This window comes from Notolepis coatsorum (genome assembly GCF_963971535.1).
Source record: "Notolepis coatsorum genome assembly, chromosome: 9".
Lineage (NCBI taxonomy): Eukaryota > Metazoa > Chordata > Actinopteri > Aulopiformes > Paralepididae > Notolepis > Notolepis coatsorum.
Genome location: NC_140173.1, coordinates 6241374 through 6254959, shown reverse-complemented (window position 1 = coordinate 6254959; position 13586 = coordinate 6241374).

Genomic DNA, 13586 nt, shown 5'->3' with positions numbered 1-13586 from the left:
ACAGGTCCACTGACGACGCGGTCTCCCAGGTACTGCACAGCACCCTCTCTCACCTTGACCGTCAGAAGGGGGGCTATGTGAGACTGTTGTTCATTGACTACAGCTCAGCGTTCAACACCATAGTCCCCACCAGACTGGTGGACAAGCTGATCGAGCTGGGTCTGAGCTCCGCCCTGAGCGCCTGGGTACTGGACTTTCTGAGTGAAAGACCCCAGGCGGTCAGGGTGGGGGGTCAGACCTCCAACACCATCACCCTGAGCATCGGGTCCCCCCAGGGCTGTGTTCTGAGCCCCCTGCTGTACTCACTCTACACACACGATTGTGTGGCCAAGTTCAGCTCCAACTCCATAGTGAAGTTCGCAGACGACACGTGGTGGTGGGGCTGATCTCGGACAACGACGAGGAGGCCTACCGGGAGGAGATTGAGGTACTGGAACGCTGGTGCCAGGACAACAGCCTGCTCCTGAACATTGGTAAAACCAAGGAGCTGATCGTGGATTATAGGAGAGGACAGCAGGAGACACACACACCACTGATGATTAACGGGGCTACCGTGGACAGGGTGAGCAGCTTTAAGTACCTGGGGGTCCACATCTCAGAGGATCTGACATGGTCAACACACATAGACACAGTAGTAAAGAAGGCGAAACAGCGCCTCTACCACCTGAGACAGTTAAGGAAGTTCAGAGTATCGGGGAAGATACTCCAGTACTTCTACTCAGGAGCTGTAGAGAGCATCTTGACCGGAAACATCACTGCCTGGTATGGAAACAGCACGGCACAGGACAAGAAGGCCCTACAGAGAGTGGTGCGCTCAGCCGAGCATACCACGGGTATTGCACTACCTCCCCTGCAGGTTCTATACAACAAGAGGTGCAAATCCAGAGCCTGCAGAATAATGAAAGACCCCCACCACCCCAATAACAGCCTGTTTCAGCTGCTGAGGTCAGGCAGACGCCTGCGAACCCCAGCTACTAGGACAGAGAGGCTTAGGCTCAGCTTCTTCCCCCAGGCCATCAGAGTCTTGAACAATGAACATTGAGTACCACAGAACACTGAACTATCCACACATAAGCACACATGAGCACACACACGACACGCACGCTGTGCACGCTCACACACTAGCAGCCACTTTGACACTTTAACATGAGCGGGCACACACTCATGCCGCACACACCCACACTTATTGCCAAAAGGAAAGGCCACTTTAAACTGGTATTAGCAACAGTAACAGTGTATTGCACTACCAAAGCTACCTAGCATGTCCTATATACTCTGTAAATAACTATGTACAAATGCCGAGATGTCACACCATGTTGCCTGTTACCTGTTATTGCACAATGTTTTTTGTATTGGATTCTATTATATGTTGTACCACTGTATTGCACATCGTTGCGGGCAAGACCACCCGCATTTCATTGTATACTCGTATGCCGTGACAAATAAAACTCTTGACTTGACTTGAATTTAATACAGGTTCAAAACTGTCAGGTATTAAACTGTGTGGGTATCAAACAAGAGACTGTCAGGCTTTAAAACGGTGTAGGACCCAGGCCTAGAACTGCACCCTGAGAGGGGGAACTGCACCCTGAGAGGGAGGTTTGCCCTGGGTGGGAGGTTCAAAGGGTGAAAGTGGGTATAAAACAGGAGGGATTTTAAACTGTGGATACCAAACAGAGAAGGTAAAGACGACTTTGAACTGTTGAACAGTAATCCAGAACTATTTTATTGCACTGTAAAATATATATATTTTCTATATCTATTCTATTCTACAATTGTATTGCATTGCACTATTTTACTCTGTCTATTTTATCTTACTCTTTTTATTATTGTCTATTTAAAACCGAATCAAGCCATAAACAAGGTGGCCTGTTGGGATGTTAGATCCTAATGTAAAAAACTGTGATTTTATATGTCTGCACTTTATGTGCTCATTTTATGCCGTCTTTTTTCTGTTGTTAAGCACTTTGAGCTGCAGTTTCTGTATGAAAGGTGCTATACAAATAAAGTTTATTATTATTTTAAAGCAAAGCGTTTCCATGGTAACCTGCGGTGCAGGTATTATTGCTTATTGAAAGTGTTTTCTGAGGTCTGGCCAGAGTTGGAATTGGATCAAAAGAATTAGAAAAAAATCAAGTAAATAAGTAAAAGGGAACTGGAAACAACAACAACAACATCCAGCCTCTTAACTTCAAACTCAGTCAGTGAACACATGAAAAGATTGTTTGAAACAGTGATCTGTGGAAGACAGGTGGGAAGGGAAGTATAGCCAAACTGCTGCTTGTTAAGATGTACGCTAGTATTTGGCAAATGTTGAGAGAGTACGAAAGCATCATTTTCACTGTTTACCCTCAGAGCGTTTCTTTCAAGGCAATTCCAAAATGTTCATTATAACATCGTACATAGTCGTTCCACACACCCAGTTAACTCTCGAGGAGCATTTCTATGTTGCCTCCAACACCAGCTCAGACGGACACGAGGCGTTTTGAGGAGGAGAGTGGAAAAGCGCATGACTCACTCACCTTTCAGCAATCACCGACAATGATCACCTAGCACACTGCAGCATCAAGGACCACAGCCATCCAGCACGCAGCAGGGGTGCACGTACCACCAGACTCAAGGACAGTTTTTACCACCAGGCAGGGACGCGGCAACTAGGGGTGCGGCGGGGGCTGCAGCACCCCCTGCTGGCGGGGAGTGTAACTGCAACTGCAAGGTTGTTTTTTATTCCATTGTAACCGAGGCTACTCAATGTCACAGAGCGGAGCGGCACTGCAGATTTACCCTACTCTTGGAATTCATTGCCAGATCATCATAGGGGCGCTGTCTCGATAATGCAATGTTATTAAAGCAGCGTGTAGCCGACGCATGAACCGGTTGGGATTCGAATAGACGCGGCCTGGAAGCGTCACCGCGGAACTGGAAATCCGTTGGTAAAAAAAATAGACTCAGCCTGGAATTGTTTTGGGACGCTGAATTCGCAGTAAAGGAATATATATCTGCGGTTTCCCTGGCCTGAACAAACCAGCAGAACTATCCGAGCCCCCGGGAGGGTGGTCGAAGACCTTTTGCATGTCGGCGATCATGTATGCGGGGAACAAATTGCAGAGGGAGGGCGCAACAGTTGGGGTAAGCTGGGCTGTGATGTTACATGTTTGTCTCGCACGCTCCGCAGAGCTGAGCGTGAGAGCGCGGTCTCTAGTGAACGAGAGTGTTGGTTTACCAGAGTGGTAAACCTATGACGTTATTATTATATCACTTATCTCAGCACCCCTTCATAACACGTGTCCGACCCTGTTGAACGCTCTGACTCAATAGTAACCATCTGCAGAACGTCAGCCTCAGCACTCTCAGGCTCCACGCTAAATGTGATTTGACCAAAGCAGAGTATACACACAGACAGTGGAGCTGTTTGCAGCTAGCGAGCATTTTGACTTGTTGCGTGGTGGCGATGTCTCGCAGACAATACAACTACAAGTATAATTATATAATATATATATTTTATAAAAAAAATAAAAAAAAATATATAAAATAAAATAAAAATTTTATCAAAAACGATCAATATCTCAGCACCCCCACTTCCCGCGGACTTCCCGCTGCCCTGCCACCAGGCTTCTCAACTCAACAAAATCGAAATATAACACTTTGCATATCTGCTTACCTGCTGTCTGCACTGTTTACATACAAATGCAACATCAACTATGACTGCTGCTACTGAAACTGAACTGCTACATAATGCAATACTGTTGTATACACTTGTCACTTTTACTTTTTCACACAATCCGCATTGTCATAATATGTACATAGTGTCACATTCTATTTATCTCATTATCCCATATCTCATACCACTCGTGCAATACTGTTGTATACACTCGTCACCTTTACACACACATCCTCATTTTGATATATGTACTGTACATAGTGTTATATATCTTTTTTTTATCTACTTTTTCTCCCATTTTCTATTTTTCTCCCATCCCCAATTTCGTATCATCCAATTCAACCCTCCCCTGTCTCGAACGCTGTTTCATGCCTCCCACAAGCCGGCTGCAATGTGGACTAAGTCATACATAGCACGAGTCCCCTCCGATACTCGAGGTAACAGCAGTCGCATCTTTTCACCTGCGCGGCGCGATCTCTCAGCGTCAGGGGTCTGGGCTTTGGAGGGGCCCCGCCCCCATCGCTTCCTGATTCTACTGCGCAGGCCCACCAACCGACCTGTAGGAGTCGCTGTCCACAACGCCCGATCCCCACCCATCAGTTTCCCTCCCCCTAATACTGCCAATGTGTATTAGTGCGGACGACCAGCTAAACTGAAAGCAATGTGGAGCGCTGGGCTCGAGCCCAGTCTCCAGTATTCGTGGTGAGCGCCTTGCCCACTGCACCACGTAGCCACCCTATAGTGTTATATATCTTACTTATTTGATCCCATTTACCTATTTATCCTACTTTATTCTCACCTTTATATGACTAACGCTCACATGCGTCTAGTGCTCCTACTGCTGAGCTGACCTGTTCTCTCGTCCAACACCTTTCATTGCACCGCTGACCTTCTGTTAACATACATATGACCAATAACAGAAACTTCAACTTCAATTTGAATTTCATTTTCATATCTTGGCTGCTCTGCTTGTTCATATAAATAGGTCTAGAGCATCGGCGTATTTAGACCACTATCAGTAGGGCACGTGCCCTACTGATGATCATCTGTGCCCCAGTGATAAAAAAAAATTTAAAGATTTTTTTTTTTTTTTTTTTTTTAACAAATGTTTTTTATTTTCCCTTTTTTAACATGATCAAATGATCATTTAACATGATCAAATAATTATTATAATATTTTTTACTTCGCTTTGAAATATTATAGTGAAATATTTTACACTGCATTTATCTTGTTGAAATCCTCCAACAGGCTCTTTTTTGTAAGTTGACTGGTTTGCACACCAATAATACAGTGCAATAATAGAATAGTAGAATAGATAGTAAAATTATGCAATAGAATGGCCAGAGTAAAATAGTGCTACAGTACAATCAACAGCGGGGTGTATTAGAAGGCTATGGTGAAGAGGTACGTTTTTAGCTTATTTCTGAAAATATTAAGAGATCTAGCTTCCCTAATGTCCATAGGTAGTGTGTTCCATAACTTTGGTGCATAGTTAGCAAAGGCTGCATCCCCGATTTTCTTTAGACTGTGGCTTGGAACCTTCAATAGACCAGTAGTAGATGATCGCAATGTTTATACTTTGTATATAAGGAGGAGGACCTTGAAATCAATTCTAAATGTTACCAGAAGCCAGTGTAGGTTACTTACTTGTAACTTCGGGTTTGATCCAAGGAGTAAGTTGCCCCATATTGCTCTGTAACATTTCTCTTTTTGTTATAGGACCGACTAGTAGGATTTCAGTTTTGCCCTCATTTAATTTTAGGAAGTTGTTCGTCATCCATTTGTTTATTGCTAAGAGACAGGCGGAAATGGAGTTTATAGCTGTGTGATCATTTGGTTCAGGGGAGATGTACAATTGTGTGTCATCTGCGTAACTATGGAAACATACATTGTGCTTTCTAATGATGTCTCCTCAATGTTCAATGTTCAATGCAATGTTCAATGCAAGTAAAGCACTTTAAACTTTAAGTATGACTAAATGCTTTCTTGACTATATATATAGTAACTGTTCCAAAATGCATAGATTTCTATGTATTTTAGGGGTTGGGGGGCTAGCTCTTTTTAATATAAATGTCAGATTGTTTTATTTATTTCATAGATTTCTATGCATTTCAGGAGTTTGGGGGGCTGGCTCCCCAAAATAATTGAATAACATAACCCTAACCTAACCCTAAAACCGAAATAAAGTTAAAAAAAAATAGTTACAAAATCCACCCATTTTCGCCCACAAACCGGCCAAAACCGGCCAAATTTTTTGGTGCCCTTCTGTGCCCTACTGAAGTGCTGGGTCTAGATACGCCCCTGGTCTAGAGCACTCAACTAGATTCTCAGGTGAGCCACATAGAAAAATCTACAACAAACTTTAGTTTGATATTCTTAAATTTCACGTTGAAATTACGCAATACATAACTCTTTCTGCGCCAAAACCGACTATACTCGTGTTTCGTCGCCAACGCTTGAGCGCCAAAAACGAGTATACTAGTTTTTGGATCCTTTGATCTTTTTCCTTTGATCCCCGTTCTAAACACTCGGCCGGAGCTCCCTGGGTCTCCCTGGCACATCTGCCTATGTTAAAATGGCAATGATGATCAAATCCTGCCAGGTGGCAGTATCGCCTACCTTTTGAACTGGGATAGTTTAGTGTGGGGCCACTTTTTTTTTGTCTGCAAGTATTCCTCCCCCTCAGCGGGATTCAGGACAGAGCGATTGCTCTGAGATTTTTTCGCCTCAAACCTATTTCCCGTATACACGAGTAGCAACCCGAACGATTTGGGCATAATGCATATAACGTGTCATATCTTGCGATTTATGAAAAAGGACTGGGTTATTTTGGAAAGGGGCAATGTTTAGCATGGAATAACACACAAACTACAGTATGTAGAAATGAACTGGTTAGTCAGTGTTGCACTATGAACAATGCCTGTCAAATGAGCCATACTATTGTCTCCATAGTTATAATACAGAACACACGATGGGTCCGCAAACATCGCTAAAATGGTCAATAACGCTGGTGCCATTGAGTAAAGATGGGAAAAGAGCGTGGCGGTCAGTGAGTTAAGTGTGGGGTTGCCAAAAAAAATCCTCAATAAAATGGGGTCGTGGTATATAAAAGTTTCAGAACTTGTATCAGTACATTAATTGCTTGTCTGCATCAGTAGCAGTGAAAGTTAATATTGTGAAACTTAAAGTTGTGTGTTGCACAGGAATCGTATGAAAACTCACTACAGATGCAGCCATTAGTTGTCATTACCATTTTGCCGTGACGAGCGTGCGGTGGTCTATCAGTATGGGAATTCATTTGGAAACCAGGTTGCTGTTCTGTTATATGCCCGCCAGGAGGCGCAAAGTCTGTTAACTTAACCTGAATTTCCCAAAGGGGATCAATAAAGGAATATCTTATCTCTTATCTTAACTTCATTAGACGGCCCGACGCACGGCTGTCTGTTCATTCATCAGGAGGAGCTTTGCGCTCCACAACGCTTTTTGTGGGGGAGAGAGAGGCAGAGAGAGAATGGACAAAATGCACTGCAAATAATGGGGTATATTGTGTTCTGGCCATGTGTTTTGGCTAAAATACATGTATTGTATGCCTCGTTTTATTAAATGTCCTTTGGCCGCAAGCGATTGATAACGCGAGTGAGCTCTCGTGTTTTAAACATTTTTAAGCGGACGCTTTTATTATGAAATTCGTAGCACTTTTATTATGAAACAGAAAACCAATGTCTTCACCTCACCTCACTACCTCACTATACGATCACAACGCTGTTATTGTAATGGTTTTTGGTAACAATAAGTTTGTTTAAACACGCAATGTTGCTGAATAAAATAATTAAAGAGTTAAAACCTGTCAAATCAGCAGTCAAAGTGTATATTTTCAGCAACGTTTGTTTACCAACGATTTTAACTGTTATTGGTGTAATATAGCATTATAGATTTTCAATGCCTTTTCTGTGTGAGACCGGACCGTGGCTTAGTGGAATTATCGCCGTCTCCGAGCTCTTTAATTCTTTTATTCAGCAACATTACCATGTGGTCTTTGGTCCTACAGTATATATATATATACATAATAAATAAATACAATTATTACATTTTTGCAATCATCTCACTGGTCAAGTAACATTCCCTCCAGTTTGATTGAGTGGTTCTAGAGTGGCAGTATTGCTGTTGCAGTGTCGCTGTAAGTGGCTTCTTACAACCTGGAATCATACTTCACTGTGTGAATTTGAATAATATGGTACAGTACCTTCAGTGTGCGAACCATACCTTCGGGGGAGCTCATTATTTTTCTTTCGGGGGGGGGGGGGGGGGGGGGGGACTTTACTGTGACGCTTGCTGACATAGGCTATAGGTATGAGTAACGTTACAGAACCACACATAGTCCACACCACACAGGTCTGCATGCATGATGAAGACGCACATATTGAATACACATGCTCAGATTAACCCCTGTGATCCAACACAAAAATTCACACACAACAGTCCTATTTACACATAAACACACAGATGAACCAATACCGAACAACAAGTCCACGACCAAACACATCGAGTCTAACATTATTATAGTAGGCAAATGCAACATTATCGCCACCCACCTGATGGTGAAGATCTGCCCAATTCTCAAAATCTGCATGTCACAGTAGTCCCGCAGCAGGCGGCTTCGCCTTCTTTGTAAAACCAAAATTAGTTAGAAGGCTTACTTCTTTGATATTTCGTTTAACTTTCGACATTATCTGACCTGAATGCCTGAATAATTTAGACAAAAAATTGTTGTTTCCGCGTCTCTGATTGGCCAGGTCATTTCTGGTCATGTGACATGTACGCCCAATCGTGGGACCGCAAGCTTCTACACTGGTTAAGCTTAGGCACTCTTTCGAAGTTGGTTAAGGTTAGAGTTTGTCTTAGAGCATGGCGATAGAACGCCAGGTAGTTTGCAGGCTGTTAGACCCGGAAATAGGCTCATAACTTGCTGTCCCACGATTGGCGCATGTCACATGACCTGGCCAATCAGAGCGCAAAACTCGAACGCGGAAACAAACATTTGTTGTCGAAAGTATTCACGCGACCTGAATACCTGTATTTTGTTTTTTTTAAACGCCGGGTGAAGTTTGATTTGTGCCTGCAGGCTGCAGCGCCGCCACGCTCCGAATGGTAAACGCAAGAATAGCATGCCATCTATTACGAGTAGGGTATATCTGCAGTGCCGCAACCCCATATATTTATGCTATTGTCTATTACGGTGAATTAGTGCGCAAATCATTAATCATACATCAAAATAGCCTAATTTTATTATTATACACGATGATGACGATACAGAAAATTACAGAAAAATTTGAAATGCATGGCAAAAATAGCATTTATTGTCAGTATTTTAGAGACCCCCCAAAAATTCACAAATCATGTTTTCAGGGGGGCTGATGTCTCATATAGGGGAGCCATGGCTCCCCCAGCTCCCCCATGGTTCGCACCCTGAGTACCTTCCCAAACCACTCTCTTAATACATCAAAATACATTATTCAGAGTAGATTGCTCACTCATAAATCGTATTCAAGGCACAATAGAAGTTGTAACCTCATCAGAAGTCAAGGTGGAATATTTTAAATTCAATCTGGTGGGAAAAATCGAACTGCCAAACAATAAATGTCATAATAGGAGATTCAATATTAATTCATTAATTTGACATATTATAATTCTATGCGTTATATGTGTGTATGTGTGTACATGATATAGATAAATAGCTAGATCAACTGACCAACCAATAGATACAGTAGATAGACATATAGATCAATTGACTGACCAATGGTAGATATAATCTTATTAGTGGATTTGTTCTTGACATAATTTGTATAATAATGTGTGTTCATTGATAGAAAGACTGATTGATTCAGTTTCAGTTTAAACTATATTTGAACAGGGACAGCACACATGTGTGAGACAGTGTTAGCCAAAGAAAATGTTCAACTGTTGTCCCTGGGCCTGGTGTTAAAAAGCAGCTAAAAAAAAAAGCATAACATATATGGCATAAAGGTAATTAAGAACCGGTTAACACACAGCATGCTAAATATTTACATCAGACATGTACAGACAATGTACAAACAACAATAATTCTACATATTAGGTACAGGCAGGCATATGGGGTTAGTGTTCTGCAGGGCTGTTATGTTCACATGTGTAGTTATTTCTTAACCATGTTTTGAAAGTGTGTTTGAATGATCTGTGTGTTTCTATATTGGGGATGTAACTTGGAATGGAGTTCCAGGTCTTGGCAGCTCTCATGGAGAGGGCTGATTTGCTAAATGTATTGATTCCTGGAATATTGTTTATGCAACTTAACAGTATAACTAAACCATATGTTTATTTTTGGTTCTTTTTGCTTTATTTAGTCATTTATTTTCCCCTTTGAGAGGCCATTTTGTCATTGTAAATACGAATTGGTTCTTGTAGTTAAGTAAAGGTTAAAAAAAGATATATACTGTATAAGGCAATGAGCAGCGCCATGCGCAGCTCCTTGCTATAAAGTATATGTAAGGGCTGCGTGTGTGTGTGGGTCACAAGCAGATAATAGGGACTCTTTAAGTGATCCGTGTAACGAATAACCACTAAACTGCGTACGCAGACATTAACTCAATCAGCGCCAGACACGAGTATAGTCGGGTTTTCATCGTTATTTATTTTATTCTATATTTTTATTCAATATTCATCCAGGGACCTTGGTGTTACCATAGGGAATGAGTCTGATATCAGCCGCATCCAGCTAGACGGCGGTATCGAGCACCCTTTGTAACCTTGTATCTTGGCCTGTGTAATGGCCAAATGTCTCCGGTCTCACTTCCCCTTGTCGGCCAAGTGGAGCGGTTCTCCCAGTTCCATTGAAGCGCATCAAATATTCCTGATCCATAATGTTGTGGTGGGTTATGCCGTGGACCAAATGGACATTGGATGTACCAGATGTCGATCAAACAATTGGAATATTATTTTTGGAATACTCCCGATCACAGGTAAGGACTATCTGACGTCAATTTTAGCTTGATCCTGCAATGCTTTAATACCGATCGGGCTGATAAGCGTGCTTAGTGTTCAATACGAATGCCGTTACTGACAATCAAATAATCAGAAACGACCCCCCCCCCACTTTCATGGATTCATGATGAAAGATAATACCTATGACATAGATGTGATTTGGGAATAGTAGCGTGTACAGGCAAGAAACGGCAATGTCTATAGTAGAATTGACGTATAAGGCTATAACTCAGCATTTCGGGAATTACCCCAGACCGCTCTAAAACCATACTTATATTCACCACGGTATAGTTATTCACCGGATATAGTTATAGCTCTACAAACAAGGTGACACACTCCTATCTTTTAAAGTGTGGCCTTGCTATGATGGGCTCGAAATAGACAGCTGTCCCTCACAGAAAGGAAAAACAAAGCAAAAACCATGACCAACAATATATTCACAGATGTAATCCTACTGTAGCATAGAATAGCCTTTTTGCTTGTGGCCTTTATTTTCTTCTTTCAGCCTATTTGGCTTATCTTCACCAAGGGTGTTAATAATCCTGGAAGGTACAGTGGAGACCGCCTCCCTCTGCTACTCTTTTGGCAACCCAACAAATCTGGGCTTCCCTCTTGGTTGTCAATGTCGTATTGATATTTTTAGCCAGGGTGCCTACTGAGTCATGGCCATTGTTGTGCTTTCCCACCTCTTTTCTGTTGCTAATCTGGACCGGTTTTCTAAATCCCTGTGATTGTCCCAATACAGTGAGTCAGCCGGCTCCCAGGTAAAGATGCTTGTGTTTTTCTTTTCTTTCTCCCATGGATAATCTTATCTTCCGACTTCCTTCTTTTTTCCCTTCCTACCCCTCCTTTTGATCAAGTATAATCAGTATCAGTGTTAATCAAAAGGAATGTCTACCCATTCCCTCCTAATAAGTAGTGAGTGAATGCATGGCTGCCTCCATCACAAAATAGCAATGAGGCCTTGGGCTCCATTACCGCCGGTTTGTTAATTCATGAAGTGGATTTGTCGCCCCCCCCCCCTCCATGATTCTTGCTATAAGTTCTCTACCCTCACCCTTTCACTCCTCCCAGTTCAGCTGCCATATTTGAAGCAGAAGAACATCCTTCCATTTGGGAGAGCTTCTCATCCAGAGCCTGGCCTGCTTCATAATTCATCAATGTACCCAGGTCACCGTGGTCTTCATGGCCTCGGGCAGCGTGCGTATCCCTGCCTAAATGGCACAGGCACCTGTACCAGCGAGGGAAACCGAGAACCTGTCATGACACGCAGCCGGAGAGCTCTCCACCTGCTAATGGACTGAACTGAAATGACATGAAAACGTTCTCCGGGAACTCATATGAGTCATAATGGGTTATTGTAGTTTTTCTCCATTCTACTTTAAGATCTCCCTTTCTCTCCAAGTCATTATTCATCATGCACTGTGTCTTTTTGAAATATCCATATACAGTGTTTGGAGAACAGCACCTGTGACCCCTTTATATAATGGTGGTGACAAAGAGGACCTAAACAACTATTTCAACCCATTTCTAAATTACCCTGTTTAGCAAAAGTCATGCAATCATTAGTGAACAGCCAACTCAAGCCTTTTAGTAGTAGTAGTAGTAGTAGTAATTTTATTCAGTCATCGCACACAATACAATATGCACAATCATTCAATAATATTTGATTTGGCAGTGACTGAAAAGGTACAGGCTGCTGCATATTGGTACAGGCTGTCCTATATTCTTAACTAATTAAGACTTCAAAACAGCATTGTTCCACAAGTTAACCCCAACAATAGAAAATAAAGATACACCCCAGCCCTCAACACAGGCAACAATGGCAGAACCTGATCAACCAGCCACACAAAGCAGACAGTACAGTGACAGCTACCATATCATGGTTTCATCTGGAGTTGATTTGATTTGAAGTCTTTATTTCGAACATGCAATGAATACAACAAACAATAACAAAAAAGAAAAACAACTCAATCTGCATGTTCGAAAAGGAGTAGGAAGAAGTATACACTTATTTAATCCTACCCCTTTTCCACTACTCAAATGAGTGTACTATTTTAAACATAAAAAAGAAAAGAAAAGAAAAGAAAAATATATATATATATATGCAAAACAAAAAAAACAAAAACTATATATGTATAAAATAAAATAAAATAGAAACAAAATAAAAATGTAAACACCTGTGAATATCAAGTCCCTTCTTCATCCCTGTACCTTGTGAACATAATTTCCTTATACATCAGTTTGAATTGTCTCATGTTTGGACATTGCTTTAACACCACATTAAGACTGTTCCACAGTTTCACTCCACATATTGAGATGCAGTGTTTTCTCATGGTAGTGCGTACGTTTAGCACCTTTAAATTGTGTTCTCCCCTCAGATTATAACCCCCCTCCCTATCAAAGAACAATTCTTGAATGTTTCTTGGAAGTGCATGACTTTTTGCTTTATACATTAATTGTGCCGTTTTAAATTCCACAAGATCATTTAACTTCAATGTCTTTGACTCCAGAAACAATATGTTAGTGTGATCACGATAACCTGCAATGTGAACTATCCTTATGGCCCTTTTTTGGAGTATAAAAAGTGGTTGTAGTGTAGACTTATAATTGTTTCCCCAGACTTCAGCACAGTAATTTAAATATGGTAAAACTAGTGAACAGTAGAGAATGTAGAGTGATTTTCTATCCAGGATGTGCTTTACTTTACTCATGACTGAAATGCTTCGTGAGAGTTTAGATTGGACATGTTTTATGTGAGGTTTCCAACAGATTTTATGGTCTATTATTACACCTAGGAATTTATTTTCATAAACTCTTTCAATAATCACATCATTTATTTTAACTTGTACCTGAGTATCCAATCTACAGTTAGTAGCCAAAGCAAAAAAGCTGCACACTATTGCTG